At 46.8% G+C, this 22,638-nt stretch overlaps 1 long non-coding RNA gene across 1 annotated transcript in view; it reads right to left on the reverse strand.

The window, feature by feature from the left end:
- LOC141173012 (uncharacterized) overlaps positions 1 to 22,638 on the reverse strand; it is a 90,007-nt gene that overhangs the window by 6,213 nt on the left and 61,156 nt on the right. Inside the window, exon 3 of the long non-coding RNA XR_012252571.1 lies at positions 3,664 to 3,694. This is a non-coding gene — a long non-coding RNA (uncharacterized lncRNA). The remainder of the gene's footprint in view (positions 1 to 3,663; positions 3,695 to 22,638) is intronic.

Here is a 22,638-nt window from a genome sequence, read left to right on the forward strand (position 1 = left end):
TGGCAGCACCGACAAGCCCTGGTGCAATACGTTCTGACGTATAGCCTGGGCCAACGAGATTCAGAGGTGGGGCAAATCACGCTGGAGGAGTGGTCTCAGATCAGGGACCTATGCACCCTTCTGCACAGTTTTGAAATGGCGACGAAGATGTTTAGTGCTGACGATGCCATTATCAGCATGACTATTCCGGTGATTTACATGCTGGAGCACATGTTAAACAGAATTCGGAGTCAGGTGGTGGCACAAGAGGAGGTGGAGGAAGTAGAGGAGGAGGAGTTGTATGCGGAAGGGCTAACATCTGTAAGGTCCAGACGGTCGGCAGCACCAAGGCGGCAGGCATGTGAGGGTGGGGGAGATGGTTTAACCAGGGTGCATGGTAGCAGCCAAACTAGTGAGGAAGGTGCAGGAGCCCAGGAAGAAGTGGAGGACGAACTGATGGAAGACTCATCAGATGAGGGAGACCTTGATCACATTTCTGTTGTGCGAGGTTGGGGGGAGAGGACAGAGGAAGGAAGCATGATTGTTACCTCGCCACCAACACAACAGGGACTTGGTGCTCCTGGATGCGCAACACACATGAGTGCCTCCTTGCTGCACTACCTGCAACATGACCCTCGAATTGTGAGAATTAGAAATAATCCTGACTACTGGGTTGCCACACTGTTAGATCCCCGGTACAAAAGTAAATTTGCAGAAATTATTCCTGCCATAGAAAGGGATGCACGCATGCAGGAGTATCAGCAGAGACTGTTGCAGAATCTTACATGTGCTTTTCCACAAAATACCAGTGGTTCACGTAGTGAATCTTACAGTTCTAACTTGCCAACCGTGGTCTTTATGGAATTGTTCAATAAAGGGCCCAAAATTAAGATAACATAGATGGGAGAGGTCTCTATGAATAGGAATTCCTAAGTATTTGATACCCTGTGAGGGCCAGGCAAAGGGAAAGTTGGACTGGATGGAATCCTATATGGATTTAGGGAGGGAGACATCGAGGGCCTCAGACTTCGCTGCATTGATTTTAAAATTTTACCATGTAACAAAGTGATCTATTTCAGCCATAACAGCAGGGATGGATATATGTGATTGAGTGATATATACTAGGACATCATCAGCAAATAGAGAGCACTTGTACTCGGTGCCTCCCACCTCAATCCACCTACTATTGGGGTTATGGCGAATTGATGAGAGCAGGTGCTCCGTCACTAGGATGTATAAGAGAGGGGACAGAGGACATCCCTGCCTTGTCCCATTGGTGATTGTGAAAGGTGATGAAAATGTTCTGACGCACCCCCTGGGCCTTGGGACACCCGGAGCCGGACCCTTTTTGGTGGATGCTGGTGGTTGTAGTCTTCGTGGCGGCGATCCGGTTCCGTGGCTCAGGGCGGTCAAACCAGTGGCGGAACTATTTATGTGGTTTTGATGTTTAAATGTCCGACTACGCCACCCGTGGATTGCGGTCAGAGTGAACCGCCGCTACAGGGCAGACCGCTAAGGCTGGTGTTGTGGGTGCAGCAGAGCGTAGCATAACTCCCCACGGGAGGAGTATAGCCTCAGGGCAGTGTATGCGGAGGATGGGGGTGATGGTGCAGGGCAGCAGCAGTAACGACACGGAGTCAGTGATGCAGTTCAGGGCCTTTACTCACAGTTCTTATTATCCAGACCACGTCTGCAGGTAACGGCTGCCCACGTCGTACTGTGCTCACCAGGTGAGGGGCTCAGACAACTCCCAGATAACTTTGGAGCGCTTCACAGGACCCCCTTTGTGTGTCCTTTGTCTGGCCTTTCTTACCAACACTTCTGTCCGGCTGCCTCGGGCCTCCTCTTGGTAAACTTGGCGCCAGTTTCCCTGACCCTATGTGGTGCCTTCCTAGCGGGTGGAGCAAGGGGCTGCGCCACATAAAATGTCAGAGCCTCCGGTTTCTAGCTGAGGGTCGTTTCCTGCCTCCACTAGTTCGGGGACCGGTCTACCCCTTTGGCCTGACCCCTCCACGCAGGTGGATTCGGGCGTGCGGTGGCGACTCGCCCGTCCGCACCCCTGGGATCCCTTCATTCCTCGTTCCTGGAGCCTTCTCCGCTCCTCTTCCTTCCTTCTCCCTCTTGCAGGCCTGGGCCTCTGTTACTAGGCCCGCCTCCGGAGCAGAGCTCATGCAGAGCCCTTGCTCCCTGCCACTTCTGCTCAGACTTCTCTGCACTGAACTAAGATGGTGCCCACCTTTTATACTCCCTTCTCAATGCACCCAGGAACTGCTTCCTCCCTGCTCCTGCACTGCAGGGTTCCCCTTCCTCAGTGTTCCCTCCCCCCACTCCAGCCAGGGACAGGGACTGTCGTGCCCATCTCAGGGGCATATTGGTCGCCCTGCCCCACGGCAATGTGGTGTAATGCATGCAGGTGTCGGGTCCTGATCCACACTCCATCCTTATCTGAGAGTGAGATATCACACCTCTGGGTGAGGTGCAATACGTCTGTAGCAACCGAGCCCTCAGTGCTACAGTTCCATTTATCTTCAGCCTAGGTGACGTATTGTGATACAGGGCCGTGATTTTGGCTATAAAAGGGTCCCCTAGACCCCTACCCCAAGCTTTTTAAGAGAATCATATATGGCGTGCCAGAAGACTCTATGGAATGCTTTCTCAGCATCCAACGAGAGTATCTACTTACAAATTTTTAACTGCATCTAGCCCAGGAAATACTTTGTGCCTAGTAGCAGTGTCTGCTAGTCAGCGGATTATCCCGGCTGTTAAGCAAGCTACACCACCTGTAGTTTGGACACTTAATTTTTTCAAAGGAAATGCTTCGGGACCACGGGATACTTAGTGAAGAGCATCAGGAGGCACCCCAAGGCATAGGGGCTGCGACTGGCACTAGGATGCCTTGCGGTGGACAGCCGAGCTCGATCCTTATAAAAGCTTTTTAACTGCAGCAGCTTTAGTGGACGCTACTGGAGCTGGAATTACGCGGCTGCTGGCATGAGACTTGCCCTCCAATAGATCCTTGTAAATGGATTTAAAGTGTATTCATTCAAATTAGAGGGACAATTTAAATTAAAAAGCTTAGAGCTGCCTCCACCACAGGGGGGCTCTCTCGACCCACCAGCGGACAGGCACCAGTATTGGGAGAGGGGGGCTGGCCGTCAGGGTTCACCGCGGCTCTGGCACAAACCCGGCGACACGGAGGTGGCACGGGCAGGAGCGGACTGGCCGTCTCGGCTTCTCACTTTTTGGATTTTAGAAGGGCATGACATGCCTATATCTGTGTCTCCCCCTCCTTTTACTCCTCCACCTCTTTTCTTTTCGCATGACTATATGTACTTGTCACTTTTCCATGTGTTAGTTGTGTCTTCTGAGCAGTTTGTCAGCTTTTGGACACCTTTGAAGGTGTTTTCTATGTGTTTCTATGTGTTTTTGTTTGCCTGCCATTGGTTTTAACGGTGTTCGAAGGTGTTCGACGAACAGTTCGACGAACAGTTCGGCGAACACACGGGTGTTCGACGAACCGAACCGAACTCGAACACTACGGGGGTGGCTCAACACTACTCATCACTAGTTAAACACCAAAAATATTGTCTTAGAGAAGATTACAAAGTAATTACAAAGACATCCATATACCTAAAGAAGGCCAATAGAAAGAAGTGGTCTTCAATATCTTAGTATGCCACATACCTCAATGCTCGTTAGCTTCTTCTGTCTTTTTCTATGGAAACAGTAAATATGTCACAATTATTACTGATGATAACAAATTAGAAAAAAAATGAAATATTGACAGAAAGTGTAATTATAGTTACATTTTTAAAAACTCTTTCAGTAATCACGCTAGACCTGCTGGGGATCCTAGCAACACATGTTCACTTTGCCTGCAGTGCCACCACAGGAAAAATTAAGTATTACAGTATGTTAGTATTGTAGAACCTGGGATAAAATTGACACTGTTATGTCTGTCAGAATTTAGAAACCTAAAAGCTTACATCAGACAGACTTGGCTAAGCCACTCCGTCAAACAGATCCCATAGGAAGACCAGCCTTTCAGTTTTAACCTTTATTCAGGGATCTAGACTTACTACGGTGCTGAGTGGGTTGCATCCACGGAGTGGCTGCTGTCAAGAGGAGCGAACTTGTAGCAAGGATGGTCAAACAAAGCCAGTGCAACATCAGGAGAGACAAAACAGAGTACAGAAACAAAAAAAACAGAAGTCTGAGAGGAAGCTGAAGTCAGAAACCAAAAGGTCAGTCAAGAGAGGAGTCAGAAAAGTAGAAATCACAATCAGGAAGGATATTGGAAAAGACTATGATCAAGATAAAGCCAGTTTAGAAGCAGAACATTGGCAGGAATTGCACAAGTGATGTCTCAGTTTAAGGCCAGATTCCGAGAGAATCAGTCCAATTATGTTAATCACACTCTGATCAGAGGTTGATCAGAGTATTATCAGAGTGTGATATGATTTTCTTGGATGTGGAGAAGATGGAAAAATGTCTCTATCTTCTCCATATTGTTAGTCTATGAAACTCAAATCATATTTGGATGTCATCCGACTGCGGTCTGATTTTTTTGACGGATCCATTGACTAGCATGGCCGAGTGTGTTACCATTATCAGATGCAAATCATTCATGCTTCAATTTTTTCTCAAAGAGAGTCAGGCTGAGGAAAAAAAATGAGACGTGGGCATAGCCCCATAAAATAACATTGCTCCGAGTGTGATGTGAAGTTTTATCGAAACACACTAGGATCAAAAATACAATCGCCTGTGTAAACTTTCTCATAGGCAAGTGCCATGAGTCCGACACCCCGGCACACTACAGAAATTACGGGCTTGCTTTTGGTTTGTGTGCTGTTGTTGTGACTCTGGACACTTCTTGACTCCTCTGGTCTGTCGCGATAAGCATGTCCATGATCCCTGCGACTCCATGAACGGGAGACCACAATAGTTTATAAAAACAAATTCAACTTTACTGTCCGTTTCATTTATCAACAAAGCACAGCAAGACATGCAGACATCTTTCTTTGAGTTACAGTACAGAGGCATGTCTTCAACAAACATTTTCAGTGGCACAGTTGATGAAACTTCTCACTAGCAGAGTTAGGAGCTTTCAAGCTTCCAAGAAGAGATGAGCGTTGTTCGCCTCGAACTGTTCGCCAATCTCAAATTCGAGCTGTTTTGGGCGGTGTTCTAGCCGTTCGGCGAACACGAACGATTTAAGAAAAATTCGGCTGTTCGAGGTTATGTTCGATAACTGTTCGTGCACCAAAATCATAACTGGATTTTTTCTCAGTAATGATGAAAATTAATGTTAATACGCAGTTTGAGTGTACAGCGGGGTGGGGGAGGGGCAGGGGATGGATCTCTGCAGGAATAATGAAGATCTCCATTTTTTTTTCTCTTTCCCGCATTTGCAGTGGGGAGGTGCAATCTGTCAGCCTATCAGCAGCGCACACACGGAGCGAAGTGCTTTTTTTCACACAAGCAAGGGCATGTGTCATTGGCAGTGTATGTCACATGTCCTTGCCCTATAAGACCAAGCCATTTTCCCCGTCGCCAGTGAAGTAAAATCTTTTGGGCATAGCATCATTCTATTAGTCCATCTATACTGACCTCCATCAGGTTGCAAATTGAATATAATTTTTTTCTTCTTCTAGCTCTGAAAAAATATTTGGCCTTCTAGCAGTGTGTGGGACTTTCTCTATTAGTCCATCTATACTGACCTCCATCAGGTTGCAAACTGAATATATTTTTTTCTGCATCTACCTCAGAAAAAATATTGGGCTTGTAGCTGTGTGTGGGACTTGTTCTATTAATCCATCTATACAGACCTCCATCAGGTTTCAAACTGAATATAATTTTTTTCTGCATCTAGCTCTGAAAAAATATTTGGGCTTCTAGCTTTGTGTGGGACTTGTTCTATTACTCCATCTATACTGACCTCCATCAGGTTGCAAACTGGATATATTTTTTTCTGCATCTACCTCTGAAAAAATATTGGGCTTCTAGCTGTGTGTGGGACTTGTTCTATTAATCCATCTATACAGACCTCCATCAGGTTGCAAACTGAATATATTTTTTTCTGCATCTACCTCTGAAAAAATATTGGGCTTCTAACTGTGTGTGGGACTTGTTCTATTAGTCCATCTATACTGACCTCCATCAGGTTGCAAACTGAATATAATTTTTTTCTGCATCTAGCTCTGAAAAAATATTTGGCCTTCTAGCAGTGTGTGGGACTTTCTCTATTAGTCCATCTATACTGACCTCCATCAGGTTGCAAACTGAATATAATTTTTTTCTGCATCTAGCTCTGAAAAAATATTTGGCCTTCTAGCAGTGTCTGGGACTTTCTCTATTAGTCCATCTATACTGACCTCCATCAGGTTGCAGATTAAAAATAATTTTTTGTCTGCATCTAGCTCTGAAAAAATATTTGGCCTTCTAGCAGTGTGTGGGACTTTCTCTATTAGTCCATCAATACTGACCTCCATCAGGTTGCAAACTGAATATATATTTTTTCTGCATCTAGCTCTGAAAAAATATTGGGCTTCTAGCTGTGTGGGGGACTTGTTGTATTAGTCCATCTATACTGACCTCCATCAGGTTGCAAACTGAATATATTTTTTTCTGCATCTACCTCTGAAAAAATATTGGGCTTCTAGCTGTGTGTGGGACTTGTTCTATTAGTCCATCTATACTGACCTCCATCACGCTGCAAACTGAATATAATTTTTTTCTGCATCTAGCTCTGAAAAAATATTTGGCCTTCTAGCAGTGTGTGGGACTTTCTCTATTAGTCCATCTATACTGACCTCCATCAGGTTGCAAACTGAATATATTTTTTTCCGCATCTACCTCAGAAAAAATATTGGGCTTGTAGCTGTGTGTGGGACTTGTTCTATTAATCCATCTATACAGACCTCCATCAGGTTGCAAACTGAATATAATTTTTTTCTGCATCTACCTCTGAAAAAATATTTGGGCTTCTAGCTGTGTGTGGGACTTGTTCTATTACTCCATCTATACTGACCTCCATCAGGTTGCAAATTGAATATAATTTTTTTCTGCATCTAACCCGGCCAATAATTTTGGCCTAATACCACAGTTTGGCCACTCAGCTCTGCTCGGTTCCCATCCATTGTTTTATTGTGCAAACAACTTCAGAGTTGTGAATTAGTTAACCACCAAAATGAGTGGAAAAAGGCCTGCTGCTGGTGGAAAGGGGAATAGGCATGTTGGGAAGGGTAAAAAAGGTTGTGTCCGTGGGGTAGGTGTTAAAGCAATAGTAACATCTGCAGAAGAAAGACCATCTTCCAGCCAAACTAAAATGTCTACTTCATTAGCGGACAATGTGATAAGATCCCTTTCTTACGGCCACGCCAACCGCTACAAATTCCAGATGAGGCACAAAAACAGCAGGTGCTTCAACGGATATCAAGTGCTCCTTTAAGTTGGCTCTCCTCCACATCAACTTCAACATCACAAATACTCCAGTCCTCAAAGGTGTCACCCCAATCGCACTTGCTTCCTCACAGCTCCCAAATCTCCAGCTGCCCGTCTGAGTATGAGGTAGAACAGATGGTTGAGTCTGCAGAGCTGTTTACTCATACTATAGCCTGGGAATCAGAGGTCGACTCCAGCGCTTCTGTGAATCCAGACGAGGAAATGATCTGCACTGATGCCCAGAATCTTTATGTGTCGGATCCAGGACTAGTGTTGAGCCACCCCCGTAGTGTTCGAGTTCGGTTCGGTTCGTCGAACACCCGTGTGTTCGCCGAACTGTTCGTCGAACACCTTCGAACACCGTTAAAACCAATGGCAGGCAAACAAAAACACATAGAAACACATAGAAAACACCTTCAAAGGTGTCCAAAAGCTGACAAACTGCTCAGAAGACACAACTAACACATGGAAAAGTGACAAGTAGATATAGTAATGCGAAAAGAAAAGAGGTGGAGGAGTAAAAGGAGGGGGAGACACAGATATAGGCATGTCATGCCCTTCTAAAATCCAAAAAGTGAGAAGCCGACACGTTCAGTCCGCTCCTGCCCGTGCCACCTCCGCGTCGCCGGGTTTGTGCCAGAGCCGCGGTGAACCCTGACGGCCAGCCCCCCTCTCCCAATACTGGTGCCTGTCCGCTGGTGGGTCGAGCGAGCCCCCCTGTGGTGGAGGCAGCTCTAAGCTTTTTAATTTAAATTGTCTCTCTAATTTGAATGAATACACTTTAAATCCATTTACAAGGATCTATTGGGGGGCAAGTCTCATGCCAGCAGCCGCGTAATTCCAGCTCCAGTAGCGTCCACTAAAGCTGCTGCAGTTAAAAAGCTATTATAAGGATCGAGCTCGGCTGTCCACCGCAAGGCATCCTACTGCCAGTCCCAGCCCCTATGCCTTGGGGTGCCTCCTGATGCTCTTCACTGAGTATCCCGTGGTCCCAAAGCATTTCCTTTGAAAAAATTAAGTGTCCAAACTACAGGTGGTGTAGCTTGCTTAACAGCCGGTATAATCCGCTGACTAGCAGACACTGCTACTAGGCACAAAGTATTTCCTGGGCTAGATGCAGTTAAAAATTTGTAATTAGATACTCTCGTTGGATGCTGAGAAAGCATTCCATAGAGTCTCCTGGCACGCCATATATGATTCTCTTAAAAAGCTTGGGGTAGGGGTCTAGGGGACCCTTTTATAGCCAAAATCACGGCCCTGTATCGCAATACGTCACCTACGCTGAAGATAAATGGAACTGTAGCACCCTGAGGGCTCGGTTGCTACAGAGTTATTGCACCTCACCCAGAGGTGTGATATCTCACTCTCAGGTAAGGATGTAGTGTGGATCAGGACCCGACACCTGCATGCATTACACCACATTGCCGTGGGGCAGGGCGACCAATATGCCCCTGAGATGGGCACGACAGTCCCTGTCCCTGGCTGGAGTGGGGGGAGGGAACACTGAGGAAGGGGAACCCTGTAGTGCAGGAGCAGGGAGGAAGCAGTTCCTGGGTGCATTGAGAAGGGAGTATAAAAGGTGGGCACCATCTTAGTTCAGTGCAGAGAAGTCTGAGCAGAAGTGGCAGGGAGCAGGGGCTCTGCATGAGCTCTGCTCCGGAGGCGGGCCTAGTAACAGAGGCCCAGGCCTGGAAGAGGGAGAAGGAAGGAAGAGGAGCGGAGAAGGCTCCAGGAACAAGGAACGAAGGGATCCCTGGGGTGCGGACGGGCGAGTCGCCACCGCACGCCCGAATCCACCTGCGTGGAGGGGTCAGGCCAAAGGGGGAGACCTTTCCCCGAAACTAGTGGAGGCAGGAAACGATCCTCAGCTAGAAACAGGAGGCTGTGAAATTTTATGTGGCGCAGACCCTCGCTACACCAGCTAGGAAGGCACCACATAGGGTCAGGGAAACTGGCGCCAAGTTTACCAAGAGGAGGCCCGAGGCAGCCGGAGAGAAGGGTTGGTAAGAAAGGCCAGACAAAGGACACACAAAGGGGGTCCTGTGAAGCGCTCCAAAGTTATCTGGGAGTTGTCTGAGCCCCTCACCTGGTGAGCACAGTACGACGTGGGCAGCCGTTACCTGCAGACGTGGTCTGGAAAATAAGAACTGTGAGTAAAGGCCCTGGACTGCATCACTGACTCCGTGTCGTTACTGCTGCTGCCCTGCACCATCACCCCCATCCTCCGCATACACTGCCCTGAGGCTATACTCCTCCCGTGGGGAGTTATGCTGCGCTCTGCTGCACCCACAACACCAGCCTCAGCGGTCTGCCCTGGAGCGGCGGTTCACTCTGACCGCAATCCACGGGTGGCGTAGTCGGACATTTAAACATCAAAACCACATAAATAGTTCCGCCACTGGTTTGACCGCCCTGAGCCACGGAACCGGGTCGCCGCCACGGAGACTACAACCACCAGCATCCACCAAAAAGGGTCTGGCTCCGGGTATCCCAAGGCCCAGGGGGCGCGCCAGAACATTTTCATCACCTTTCACAATCACCAATGGGACAAGGCAGGGATGTTCTCTGTCCCCTCTCTTATACATCCTAGTGACGGAGCACCTGCTCTCATCAATTCGCCATAACCCCAATAGTAGGTGGATTGAGGTGGGAGGCACCGAGTACAAGTGCTCTCTATTTGCTGATGATGTCCTAGTATATATCACTCAATCACATATATCCATCCATGCTGTTATGGCTGAAATAGATCACTTTGTTACATGGTCAAATTTTAAAATCAATGCAGCGAAGTCTGAGGCCCTCGATGTCTCCCACCCCAAATCCATATAGGATTCCATCCAGTCCAACTTTCCCTTTGCCTGGCCCTCACAGGGTATCAAATACTTATTAAATCCTATTCATAGAGACCTCTCCCATCTATGTTATCTTAATTTTGGGCCCTTTATTGAACAACTCCATACAGACCACGGTTGGCAAGTTAGAACTGTAAGATTCACTACGTGAACCACTGGTGTATTGTGGAAAAGCACATGTACACTGTGTTCCAAATTATTATGCAAAAAGTGTTTAGGAGTGATAAGGGAAGAATTTGTTTGTTTGTCAGTTAAACTCATTGATGGTGATGTGTGTCAGGGCTCTTTATATCACTGTAAGCAATTGCAGACACCTGTGCTAATTAGTTTGGCAGGTGTGGCCAATGAAAGGCAAGACTACTTAAGAAGGCTGTCTCACATTATTAAGCAGCCTACATTTTCTGCCAAAATGGGAAAGAAAAAGGATGTGTCGGCTGCTGAGAAGCAACAAATTGTGGAGTGTTTAGGTCAAGGCATGACTACAATCAACATTGTGCGATGATCAGGATGAAGTGTCTTGGCAATCAAGAAGTATGTAGCTGATTCACAGTACACACGTGTGCGTGCTGATAAGGGCAAATTGAGGACTCTTTCCTACAGGCAATTACGTCAGGTTGAAAGAGCAGCGGCAAAAAAGCCTTGTCATAGCAGCAGACAAGTTTTTGAAGCTGCTGGTGCCTCCAACGTCCCCCGAACAACAAGATGCAGGGTCCTTCAGAGGTTTGCAGCTGTGCATACGCCATCCTGTCGACCTCCTCTATCCACTTCACACAAGCAGAAACGGCTCCAGTGGGCCAAACATTACATGAAGACTGATTTCAAAACTGTTTTGTTCACGGATGAGTGCCGTGCAGCGCTCGATGGTCCAGATGGATGGAGTGGAGGATGGCTGGTTGATGGACACCCCACGCAAACACGGCTACAGCGCCAACAAGGAGGAGGTGGAGTAATGTTTTGGGCTGGAATCATGGGGAGAGAGATTGTCGGCCCCTTTAGGATCCCTGAAGGCGCTAAAGATGAACTCCATAATGTATGTGGATTTTCTCAAACAGCACTTCCTGCCATGGTTCAAGAAGAAGAACCGTGTATTTCACAGCAAGATCATTTTTTTGCATGATAATGCACCATCTCATGCTGCACATAAAACATCTGCATCTCTGGCTGATATGGGCATAAAAGGGGACAAACTTATGGTGTGACCCCCATGCTCCCCTGACCTCTACCCCATTCAGAACCTTTGGAGCATCATTAAAAGGAGTGTCTATGATGGCGGGAGGCAGTTCACATCTAAGCAACAGCTCTGGAAGGGTATTCTGTCCTCATGCAAAACAATTGAAGCAGAAACCATCCAAAACCTGACAAATTCAATGGACGAGAGAGTTCAGAAGCTCCTTTCGAACAAGGGGTCCTATGTGAAAATGTAACATCACCTAGAATAAAGTTTTGAGCTGAAAACTGTTTGATTTCAGTTTCTAACAACCTGCTAATGCTTATAATTTCAAAAATGACCATTTTTTTGGTCTTTATTAAAATGAAAAGGTTGATCGAAAAGTTTGGGGGATCTAAGAGTGTGGCAACCCAGTAGTCATGATTACTTCGAATTCTGACAATATGAGGGTCATGCTGCAGGTAGTGCAGCAAGAAGGCACTTATGTGTCTTGCGCATCTCGGAGCCCCAAAATTATTTTCCGGGCTAGATGCAGCTAAAAATTATTATTAATTTTAAATCTGGTGAAGCTTTAGTATAGATGGCCTAATAGGATCAGTGCTGCACACTGCTACAAAGCCCAAATTATTTTCCAGTCAAGATACAGATAAACATGATTAGTAATTTTAAATCTGGTGGAGCTTATTATAGATGGCCTAATAGAATCAGTGCTGCACACTGCTACAAAGCCCAAATTATTTTCCAGCCAAGATACAGATAAACATGATTAGTAATTTGAAAGCTTAAAATGGTTGGTAGGGTGATTTTAATCAATCATCAAGCTTTTACTCTCCCCAGGATGACACAGGGGTAGAAAAGTCGTTTCGGATCCATGATTTGTTCATCTTTATGAACGTGAGTCTGTCTACATTATCAGTGGAGAGCCGCGTGCGCTTATCTGTCAGCACACCACCAGCAGCGCTGAACACACGTTCAGACAGAACGCTGGCTGCGGGGCATGACAAGATCTCCAAGGCGTAAGTGGCTAGCTCCGGCCATTTATCCAGATTGGAAGCCCAAAAAGAGCAAGGGTCCAGTGACACAGTCATGGCTTCAATGTTTACTTGGAGATACTCCTGTACCATCGTCTCTAGGCGTTGACTATGTGTCAGACTTCTTGTCTCCTGTGGCCTTGCAAAGGATGGGCTAAAAAGTGGTGAAATGATTCCGCAAAATTGATGTTACCAGCAGATACTGTGGTTCTGTTACGGTTTGAGTGCTGAACACTTGACGGTCCCACGGTTGGCAAGTTGGAACTGTGAGATTCACTACGTGCACCACTGGTATTTTGTGGAAAAGCACATGTAAGATTCTGCAACAGTCTCTGCTGATACTCCTGCATGCGTGCATCCCTTTCTATGGCAGGAATAATTTCTGCAAATTTACTTTTGTACCGGGGATCTAACAGTGTGGCAACCCAGTAGTCAGGATTATTTCTAATTCTCACAATTCGAGGGTCATGTTGCAGGTAGTGCAGCAAGAAGGCACTCATGTGTGTTGCGCATCCAGGAGCACCAAGTCCCTGTTGTGTTGGTGGTGAGGTAACAATCATGCTTCCTTCCTCTGTCCTCTCCCCCCAACCTCGCACAACAGAAATGTGATCAAGGTCTCCCTCATCTGATGAGTCTTCCATCAGTTCGTCCTCCACTTCTTCCTGGGCTCCTGCACCTTCCTCACTAGTTTGGCTGCTACCATGCGCCCTGGTAAAACCATCTCCCCCACCCTCACATGCCTGCCGCCTTGGTGCTGCCGACCGTCTGGACCTTGCAGATGTTAGCCCTTCCGCGTACAACTCCTCCTCCTCTACTTCCTCCACCTCCTCTTGTGCCACCACCTGACTCCGAATTCTGTTTAACATGTGCTCCAGCATGTAAATCACCGGAATAGTCATGCTGATAATGGCATCGTCAGCACTAAACATCTTCGTCGCCATTTCAAAACTGTGCAGAAGGGTGCATAGGTCCCTGATCTGAGACCACTCCTCCAGCGTGATTTGCCCCACCTCTGGATCTCGTTGGCCCAGGCTATACGTCAGAACGTATTGCACCAGGGCTTGTCGGTGCTGCCACAGTCGCTGCAACATGTGCAGAGTTGAATTCCACCGGGTAGGCACATCGCATTTTAGCCGGTAAAGTGGCAGGCAAAACGACTTCTGTAGAGATGTAAGTCGCTGAGCTGCGGGATGCGAACGGCGGAAGTGAGCACACAGCGACCGTGCCCTCTGCAGAAGGCCATCTAGTCTGGGATAGTGGGGTAAAAATTGCTGGACAACCAGGTTCAACACGTGAGCCATAAAAGGCACGTGTGTGACATTGCCCCGGCGAAGGGCCGCACCCAGGTTTGCAGCATTGTCGCACACGGCCTTCCCTGGTTTCATTTCCAGTGGAGACAACCATTCATGAAATTGGTTCTCCAGAGCTGACCACAACTCCTCAGCTGTGTGACTCACATTTCCCAGACATTTCAATGTAAAAACCGCCTGATGACGTTGAGCCCAGCTGCCAGCATAGTAAGGAGGTGTGCAGGATCCCTTCTGCGCAGTTAGAAAGCTTGTGGCATGACCAGACAGGCTTTGGGTGCAGGTGGAAGACCTAGAGGAGGTTGAGGAGGCAGAAGCAGTGGAGGAACTTTGACATAAAGAGGATTGACGCACAACTCGTGGGGACGGCAAGACTTGGACAGCAGCCCCTTGTCCAGCTGTCACCATAGTTACCCAGTGCCCAGTCAGCGACATGTAACGCCCCTGTCCATGCCTACTCGTCCAAGTGTCTGTGGTGAAATGCACCCTGTCACACACAGAGTTTCTCAAAGAAGCGGTGATGTTGTGTGCGACATGCTGGTGGAGCACAGGCACACCTTTCTTTGAGAAGTAGTGCCGACTGGGCATCTGGTACTGGGGCACTGCGACGGACATAAGGTCTCGAAAATCCTCTGTGTCCACCAGGCGGAAAGGCAACATTTCTGTAGCCAAGAGTGAAATTCAACCTCTTAGCTTTCTCATGGCTAGGAGAAAATGGTCTTTTACTTGTCCACGTCTGAGGGACCGAGGGCTGGCTATTGTGCTTAGACGGGGTTGATAAGTGTGTTCCCGGCAAACTGCCGGTCTGTGAGGAATATGCATGTTTAATGATCATGCTGTGATGGAGGGAGAACGCGGTGTCCACCACTTGTTCAAGTCATAGCCTTGAACAAGCGGTGGACACCGCGTTCTCCCTCCATCACAGCCACCCTTGATCACTATACCCCACAGCTCATCTCTTCTAGACTTCTTCTGTACACCGATGAAGGTCCGTGGGACCGAAACGTCTGCTTATTGTACTACATTATCATTAAACAATTATTTTTTTAAAAAAATCTTCAAAGAAATCTTCAAGTCTATTTGAGTGCCAGGTTTTTGGTTTAATATTACGTCGGGCTTGCAACCCTACCTGAGCACCTCACTACTCCAGGAGTGCGGTAGTTTCTCTATTTTGTGAGGAAGATGCAGGCGGACATGTTAGGTTGCCTTGATCCAAAGGTGGTGCTATCGATGTCGGACAGCGCTCAACACCAGCTGGTGTTACCACCTCCAAAGAAAATGATGACCTGCCAATCACGCTGGCTGTTGCGGGTAAACAGGTGGCAGGTCTGCGCCCCAATACAGGTGTGACTGCTGTCCCCCCAGTCACAGAGGATGAAGAGGCCGCGGATGCACAAGATATGGCAGACGGTGGTTGGCCCGGCCGGCTAGGACGCATTGTAGCACACTGAGCTTCCCACTGCAACTTATGCTTCATGTCCATGTGCCGGTTCATGCATGAAGTACTCAAACTATGTATTTTTTGGCCTCTACTTAGCTTTTGCTGACAAATGTTACAGATAACACGAGTTGGGTCATCTTTATCGATCTGAAAAAATGCCCAGGCTATGCAAGGCTTAGCACCCATGCGACCTGAAGAGCCACCACGACTTGTGGTGAGAGGCAGAGTTGTGTTTGAGGATGCAGTTGTTGACGTGCTTCCAGTACTACGTCTCTGTCCAGGAAGGCGCAACCTGACCACGTCGTCACTAGCATCTTCCTCCACCTCCTCTGCTGACCTCATCTCTTGGCTGACTGTGGGTTGACAGTAAGTGGGATCTCCAACCTCATCATCATCACCCTGTGCGTTATCACACCCGTCGTCCTCAGAGCCAACCTGTTCCTGCCCTGACAAAAAACTAAAGTTGTCGCTCCAATCAGGTATTTGAGCCTTATCATTGTCTTCCTCATTGTCTCCACCAACAGGAGTTACAGTTTGGGAATGAGGGTCTACATTATGGTCAGAACCTACTGCATCTGGTCCTGGATCCGACTCATAAAGATTCTGGGCATCAGTGCAGATCATTTCCTCGTCTGGATTCACAGAAGCGCTGGAGTCGACCTCTGATTCCCAGCCTATAGTATGAGTAAACAGCTCTGCAGACTCAACCATCTGTTCTACCTCATACTCAGACGGGCAGCTGGAGATTTGGGAGCTGTGAGGAAGCAAGTGCGATTGGGGTGACACCTTTGAGGACTGGAGTATTTGTGATGTTGAAGTTGATGTGGAGGAGAGCCCACTTAAAGGAGCACTTGATATCCGTTGAAGCACCTGCTGTTTTTGTGCCTCATCTGGAATTTGTAGTGATTGGCGTGGCCGTAAGAAAGGGATCTTATCACATTGTCCGCTAAAAGAAGTAGACATTTTAGTTTGGCTGGAAGATGGTCTTTCTTCTGCAGATGTTACTGTTGCTTTAACACCTACCCCACGGACACAACCTTTCTTGCCCTTCCCAACACGCCTATTCCCCTTTCCACCAGCAGCAGGCCTTTTTCCACTCATTTTGGTGGTTAACTAATTCACAACTCTGGAGTTGTTTGCACAAAAAAACAATGGATGGGAACCGAGCAGAGCTGAGTGGCCAAACTGTGGTATTAGGCCAAAACTATTGGCTGGGTTAGATGCAGAAAAAAATTATATTCAATTTGCAACCTGAAGGAGGTCAGTATAGATGGACTAATAGAACAAGTCCCACACACAGCTAGAAGCCCAAATATTTTTTCAGAGGTAGATGCAGAAATTTTTTTTATTCAGTTTGCAACCTGATGGAGGTCTGTATAGATGGATTAATAGAACAAGTTCCACACACAGCTACAAGCCCAATATGTTTTCAGAGGTAGATGCAGAAAAAAAATATATTCAGTTTGCAACCTGATGGAGGTCAGTATAGATGGACTAATAGAGAAATTCCCACACACTGCTAGAAGGCCAAATATTTTTTCAGAGCTAGATGCAGACAAAAAATTATTTTGAATTTGCAACCTGATGGAGGTCAGTATAGGTGGACTAATAGAACAAGTCCCACACACTGCTAGAAGGCCAAATATTTTTTAAGAGCTAGATGCAGAAAAAAATTATATTAAGTTTGCAACTTGATGGAGGTCTGTATAGATGGATTAATAGAACAAGTCCCACACACAGCTAGAAGCCCAAATATTTTTTCAGAGATAGATGCAGATAAAAATTATTTTTAATTTGCAACCTGATGGAGGTCAGTATAGATGGACTAATAGAGAAAGTCCCACACACTGCTAGAAGGCCAAATATTTTTTCAGAGCTAGATGCAAATAAAAATTATTTTTAATTTGCAACCTGATGGAGGTCAGTATAGATGGACTAATAGAGAAAGTCACACACACTGCTAGAAGGCCAAATATTTTTTCAGAGCTAGATGCAGATAAAAATTATATTCAATTTGCAACCTGATGGAGGTCAGTATAGATGGACAAATAGAACAAGTCCCAAACACAGCTAGAAGCCCAAATATTTTTTCAGAGGTACTGTAGATGCAGATAAAAATTATTTTTAATTTGCAACCTGATGGAGGTCAGTATAGATGGACTAATACAACAAGTCCCACACACAGCTAGAAGCCCAATATTTTTTCAGAGGTAGATGCAGAAAAAAATATATTCAGTTTGCAACCTGATGGAGGTCAGTATAGATGGAGTAATAGAACAAGTCCCACACACAGCTAGAAGCCCAAATATTTTTTCAGAGGTAGATGCAGATAAAAATTATTTTTAATTTGCAACCTGATGGAGGTCAGTATAGATGGACTAATATAGAAAGTCCCACACACTGCTAGAAGGCCAAATATTTTTTCAGAGCTAGATGCAGATAAAAATTATATTCAATTTGCAACCTGATGGAGGTCAGTATAGATGGACTAATAGAGAAAGTCCCACACACTGCTAGAAGGCCAAATATTTTTTCAGAGCTAGATGCAGATAAAAATTATATTCAATTTGCAACCTGATGGAGGTCAGTATAGATGGACTAATAGAACAAGTCCCACACACAGCTAGAAGCCCAAATATTTTTTCAGAGGTACTGTAGATGCAGATAAAAATTATTTTTAATTTGCAACCTGATGGACGTCAGTATAGATGGACTAATAGAGAAAGTCCCACACACTGCTAGAAGGCCAAATATTTTTTCAGAGGTAGATGCAGAAAAAAATATATTCAGTTTGCAACCTGATGGAGGTCAGTATAGATGGACTAATACAACATGTCCCACACACAGCTAGAAGCCCAATATTTTTTCAGAGGTAGATGCAGAAAAAAATATATTCAGTTTGCAACCTGATGGAGGTTAGTATAGATGGACTAATACAACAAGCCCCCTTCACAGCTGGAAGCCCAATATTTTTTCAGAGGTAGATGCAGAAAAAAATATATTCAGTTTGCATCCTGATGGAGGTCTGTATAGATGGATTAATAGAACAAGTCCCACACACAGCTAGAAGCCCAATATTTTTTCAGAGGTAGATGCAGAAAAAAATATATTCAGTTTGCAACCTGATGGAGGTCAGTATAGATGGACTAATACAACAAGTCCCACACACAGCTAGAAGCCCAATATTTTTTCAGAGGTAGATGCAGAAAAAAATATATTCAGTTTGCAACCTGATGGAGGTCTGTATAGATGGATTAATAGAACAAGTCCCACACACAGCTAGAAGCCCAATATTTTTTCAGAGGTAGATGCAGAAAAAAATATATTCAGTTTGCAACCTGATGGAGGTCAGTATAGATGGACTAATACAACAAGTCCCACACACAGCTAGAAGCCCAATATTTTTTCAGAGCTAGATGCAGAAAAAAATTATATTCAATTTGCAACCTGATGGAGGTCAGTATAGATGAACTAATAGAATGATGCTATGCCCAAAAGATTTTACTTCACTAGGTGCAGTAAAAAAATTGGTATTCTATACACAGGTGGTATATCTTGCAACACAGATAGGCTACCCCACTGACTAACACACTCTGCAATAGGCCAAAAAGGATTAGCTTTGCTAGATTCAGCCAAATGCTGTGAAAAAAACTTGCACAGCACTGGCACAGACCTGCCTGGCAAAAACTGATAGGAACTGATGTAACCTAGTCCTGAAAAGGACTCCAATTACAATTAGTCTTTACTCCCACAATCTATCTATTTAAGAGCACAGACCTGCCTGATAAAAGTCGTAGGAAATGCTGTAACCTAGTCCTTAAAAGGACTGCAATCACAACTATTCCCTGCCCCCAAGCTATCTGTAGATTTGTGCGAAAATTGGTTTGAAATTAACAAGGTATAGCGCACACAGCAACAGCGGTGCCGTCTAACACGCAGCTGCAGCAGTGAGAAAATGGTGGCGACGGGGAAAATGGCTTGGTCTTATAGGGCAAGGACATGTGACATACACTGCCAATGACACATGCCCTTGCTTGTGTGAAAAAAAGCACTTCGCTCCGTGTGTGCGCTGCTGATAGGCTGACAGATTGCACCTCCCCACTGTAAATGCGGGAAAGAGAAAAAAAAAATGGAGATCTTCATTGTTCCTGCAGAGATCCATCCCCTGCCCCTCCCCCCACCCCGCTGTACACTCAAACTGCGTATTAACATTAATTTTCATCATTACTGAGAAAAAATCCAGTTATGATTTTGGTGCACGAACAGTTATCGAACATAACCTCGAACTGCCGAATTTTTCTCAAATTGTTCGTGTTCGCCGAACGGCTCGAACACCGCCCAAAACAGCTCGAATTTAAGATTGGAGAACAGTTCGAGTAGAACAACGCTCATCTCTATCCAGGACCAGACGCAGAAGGTTCTGACCATAATGTAGACCCTCATTCCCAAACTGTAACTCCTGTTGGTGGAGACAATGAGAAAGACGATGATGAGACTCAAATACCTGATTGGAGCGACAACTTTAGTTTTTTGTCAGGGCAGGAACAGGTTGGCTCTGAGGACGACGGGTGTGAGAACGCACAGGGTGATGATGATGAGGTTGGAGATCCCACTTACTGTCAACCCACAGTCAGCCAAGAGATGAGGTCAGCAGAGGAGGTGGAGGAAGATGCTAGTGACGACGAGGTCAGGTTGCGTCTTCCTGGACAGAGACGTAGTACTGGAAGCACGTCAACAACTGCATCCTCAAACACAACTCTGCCTCTGACCACAAGTCGTGGTGGCTCTTCAGGTCGCATGGGTGCTAAGCCTTGCATAGCCTGGGCATTTTTTCAGATAGATAAAGATGACCAAACTCGTGTTATCTGTAACATTTTTCAGCAAAAGCTAAGTAGAGGCCAAAAAATACATAGTTTGAGTACTTCATGCATGAACCGGCACATGGACATGAAGCATAAGTTGCAGTGGGAAGCTCAGTGTGCTACAATGCGGCCTAGCCGGCCGGGCCAACCACCGTCTGCCATATTTTGTGCATCCGCGGCCTCTTCATCCTCTGTGACTGGGGGGACAGCAGTCACACCTGTTTTGGGGCGCAGACCTGCCACCTCTTTACCCGCAACAGCCAGCGTGATTGGCAGGTCATCATTTTCTTAGGAGGTGGTAACACCAGCTGGTGTTGAGCGCTGTCCGACATCGATAGCACCACCTTTGGATCAAGGCAACCTAACATGTCCGCCTGCATCTTCCTCACAGACCGGCAGTTTGCCGGGGACACCCTTATCAACCCCGTCTAAGCACAATAGCCAGCCCTCGGTCCCTCAGATGTGGACAAGTAAAAGACCATTTCCTCCTAGCCATGAGAAAGCTAAGAGGTTGAATTTCACCATCTGCAAGCTCTTGGCTACAGAAATGCTGCCTTTCCGCCTGGTGGACTCAGAGGATTTTCGAGACCTTATGTCCGTCGCAGTGCCCCAGTACCAGATGCCCAGTCGGCACTACTTCTCAAAGAAAGGTGTGCCTGTGCTCCACCAGCATGTCGCACACAACATCACCGCTTCTTTGAGAAACTCTGTGTGTGACAGGGTGCATTTCACCACAGACACTTGGATGAGTAGGCATAGACAGGGGCGTTACATGTCGCTGACTGGGCACTGGGTAACTATGGTGACAGCAGGACAAGGGGCTGCTGTCCAAGTCTTATCGTCCCCATGAGTTGTGCGTCAATCCTCTTTATTTCAAAGTTCCTCCACTGCTTCTGCCTCCTCAACCTCCTCTCGGTCTTCCACCTGCACCCAAAGCCTGTCTGGTCATGCCACAATCTTTCTAACTGCGCAGAAGGGATCCTGCACACCTCCTTACTATGCTGGCAGTAGGGCTCAACGTCATCAGGCGGTTTTTACTTTGAAATGTCTGGGAAATGTGAGTCACACAGCTGAGGAGTTGTGGTCAGCTCTGGAGAACCAATTTCATGAATGGTTGTCTCCACTGGACCTGAAACCAGGGAAGGCCGTGTGCGACAATGCTGCAAACCTGGGTGCGGCCCTTCGCCGGGGCAATGTCACACACGTGCCTTGTATGGCTTACGTGTTGAACCTGCTTCCTCACAGCTCCCAAATCTCCAGCTGCCCGTCTGAGTATGAGGTAGAACAGATGGTTGAGTCTGCAGAGCTGTTTACTCATACTATAGGCTGGGAATCAGAGGTCGACTCCAGCGCTTCTGTGAATCCAGACGAGGAAATGATCTGCACTGATGCCCAGAATCTTTTTGAGTCGGATCCAGGACCAGACGCAGTAGGTTCTGACCATAATGTAGACCCTCATTCCCAAACTGTAACTCCTGTTGGTGGAGACAATGAGGAAGACAATGATAAGGCTCAAATACCTGATTGGAGCGACAACTTTAGTTTTTTGTCAGGGCAGGAACAGGTTGGCTCTGAGGACGACGGGTGTGATAACGCACAGGGTGATGATGATGAGGTTGGAGATCCCACTTACTGTCAACCCACAGTCAGCCAAGAGATGAGGTCAGCAGAGGAGGTGGAGGAAGATGCTAGTGACGACGAGGTCAGGTTGCGCCTTCCTGGACAGAGACGTAGTACTGGAAGCACGTCAACAACTGCATCCTCAAACACAACTCTGCCTCTCACCACAAGTCGTGGTGGCTCTTCAGGTCGCATGGGTGCTAAGCCTTGCATAGCCTGGGCATTTTTTCAGATCGATAAAGATGACCCAACTCGTGTTATCTGTAACATTTGTCAGCAAAAGCTAAGTAGAGGCCAAAAAATGCATAGTTTGAGTACTTCATGCATGAACCGGCACATGGACATGAAGCATAAGCTGCAGTGGGAAGCTCAGTGTGCTACAATGCGGCCTAGCCGGCCGGGCCAACCACCGTCTGCCATATTTTGTGCATCCGCGGCCTCTTCATCCTCTGTGACTGGGGGGACAGCAGTCACACCTGTTTTGGGGCGCAGACCTGCCACCTCTTTACCCGCAACAGCCAGCGTGATTGGCAGGTCATCATTTTCTTAGGAGGTGGTAACACCAGCTGGTGTTGAGCGCTGTCCGACATCGATAGCACCACCTTTGGATCAAGGCAACCTAACATGTCCGCCTGCATCTTCCTCACAGACCGGCAGTTTGCCGGGGACACCCTTATCAACCCCGTCTAAGCACAATAGCCAGCCCTCGGTCCCTCAGATGTGGACAAGTAAAAGACCATTTCCTCCTAGCCATGAGAAAGCTAAGAGGTTGAATTTCATCATCTGCAAGCTCTTGGCTACAGAAATGCTGCCTTTCCGCCTGGTGGACACAGAGGATTTTCGAGACCTTATGTCCGTCGCAGTGCCCCAGTACCAGATGCCCAGTCGGCACTACTTCTCAAAGAAAGGTGTGCCTGCGCTCCACCAGCATGTCG

Source organism: Phyllobates terribilis, unplaced genomic scaffold (assembly GCF_046119375.1).
Source record: "Phyllobates terribilis strain yellow unplaced genomic scaffold, ASM4611937v1 Scaffold_12__6_contigs__length_324123572, whole genome shotgun sequence".
NCBI classification, from domain to species: domain Eukaryota; kingdom Metazoa; phylum Chordata; class Amphibia; order Anura; family Dendrobatidae; genus Phyllobates; species Phyllobates terribilis.